This window comes from Pholcus phalangioides, unplaced genomic scaffold, assembly GCF_987345545.1.
Source record: "Pholcus phalangioides strain wild (caught in Gottingen) unplaced genomic scaffold, Ppha-v1.0 ptg000004l_1, whole genome shotgun sequence".
NCBI classification, from domain to species: Eukaryota; Metazoa; Arthropoda; class Arachnida; order Araneae; family Pholcidae; genus Pholcus; species Pholcus phalangioides.
Window position 1 is genome coordinate 4,939,946 of NW_028301597.1, and position 2,525 is coordinate 4,942,470.

Genomic DNA, 2,525 nt, shown 5'->3' on the forward strand with positions numbered 1-2,525 from the left:
GTGGCAGTCTTCAAAGTATAGAACACATCTTCCCCCTTCATTTCCGAGCATAAAAATTCCAATTATGAATAAATGTCCGAGTATGTCCTTCCTGACAGAATTTTGTCTTTCTGTTTTTGGTCCCGCTGCTAAAAAAGTTCGCCTATCGCTGGGTTAAGCCAATTTTTTTTCTGAGTTACTTTTTGCAATTTTTATGACATAATTCTTTCGAATGCGTTGTTTTTGTGTTTTCTCTCGATGACACTCATTTTGCAAAGATTAACGAACAATCATATCCTGGCTCTTTTCAATGTCTACACACATACACTACACAACTCACGCACATGAAAACTAAATTCCGCATGTTATGGAAAAAATCGTAATCAGGTAAACTGTACGACTGCTTACTTCTAGACTACTAGAGGTTGGGCGTGGATTTTTTTTTACTTGAACAGACGTATTGAAAATAAAATTTCAACACACAAATTATCTAATCAATTTGATTAAATAAATTAGAAAAATCATATTTGTGAAAACTGACTACTGGTTTCTCCGAATGAAATTTTGTTTTGGCGTCTCTCCCAGAAAATTCGGCCACGAGCCGCCACTGGTTTTTTTCGTTTTTTTTTTTTGCTTGATGCGCAGTATCAAAATCTGAATACCGATAAAAACACTTGGAACTAGGTAGAACATATTTGTATCTAGATGGATGTTTTGTAAATATCCAGAAAATTTTCCTTTTTTTTTAATTGAATGATTTAAAAGTTTTATATAAAGCATATGCTGCACCCATCTCCTCCGCAATGGCCGAAGCCAGTGGGGGCGGGAAGAGGTGGAAAAACGCTCAACAAAATTCATACTCACTTTCCCCAGCCCTCCTTCCCTACTCCCCGTTGCGGTAAAACATCATCGAAATCAAGATGAAAGATTTACTGCAAAGTTAGACACGAATCGAAGCTCGCGATTACGCTAGTAGATGGCAGCATAGGTTTCAGTTCAATCTGGGAATGATGCATGAAGTTCAAAACCGATCTTTATTCAGCATATTAACTGATAAAACCGATTCGTATTAGGTTGCAACGCAGGATAAACGCTAACTGCTTTTGTCAACGAAAATAAAGACAGATGCTTCAATTTGAACGTGAATCAATACGTATCTGTATCATTCTTGGAACAATTAATCGAAGTATCTCCTTTTTTCGAAAAAAATTATTTTCATAATAGGAACCGTGAGAGAGCTAGATATCTGCAGTGCCGTCGTAACGCATGGGCGATGGGCCCACCGGGGCACGGCCCGGGGGCCTCAAGAAAAAAGAAGCCTAACAACAATGAGAACCGGTTGAAATTTTTGAGAATTCACCAGGTAGGGCGTCAGAAAAATCACTTGGCCCGGGGGCCCATGATGCTCTTAAGACGGCCCTGGATATGTGTGAGCTTTTGATGAGGGTTACACGCCCGCATTTGAGGGGTTAAAATATTGAACTGTTGACACACACAGTTCTTATTGGATTTTTCGTTAAGAACTTGGAATGTAGGCTTTCTTTGAAGTCCAGCACATTGAAACATCTCTATAAAAATATTTATAAAACGGTTGTGTATTCTCGTGGGTTTTCAAGAAATTACTATTATACAGGGTGTCCTGTAAGTGTTAGCATCGCCTTTCCGGGCCGTTTTAAGAGTACTGCGGGGCCCCAGGCCAAATAATTTTTTTTGGCCCTACCTGGTAAATTCTCGAAAATTTCAACCAGATTTCATTTTTGTGAGGCCCTCTCTTTTGAGGCCCGGGCATAGGCGGATATAGACTTGGAAGGCTGGGGGGGGGGCACGGTCATTATTCCTGGGGGGCACGATGATGATGATGTCAATTCATATATACATATATACATTAGATCAGTCGACTCCAACTTTGACCCTGGGGGGCATCCCCCCCCCAGGGTCCCCCGTATCTCCGCCCATGGGACCGGGGGGGGGGAAGCATGCGTTAAGACGGCACTGCGGCCTTTATGCCATCAACTGTCCGTCGTAGAGGTATGATTCCAGTTAAAAAAAATGCTCAATAGGCTTTAAAAAATCACCCTGTACCAGTTTTGAGAGAGAAAATACAGTGCGTAACACTGTATTTTCGTACATAAAACGTAGACACTCCACCCCCCCCCCCCCGTACATTCACATATTACTTATCATTCTATATTCTGTGTTTTTAATTTTTTAAGAAATATACAATTTTGAGAAATCGTGTGATTCTCTCTTAGCCACCCTGCAAAAGTATTAACTTGATATCGTCCACCGCATGCGCCAGAAGCACAAATGTACAAATTTTCCTTTTTTTTTTATCAGCTGTTTGGAACCTTGTTTTGCTATCGAAGTTGTGCCTGAAACGCGAATGTGTAATTCTATTGAAACACACGTTACGAAACATTTAATTAGGGAAATAACTTCCATAGAGTAACATGGGTAGAGTAAACATTAAAACGTCATTTCCCAAGTTGTTTTCCTTTTTGCAAGGACATTGCACATTCGTATTCTGACATGACGGAGCCCGATAT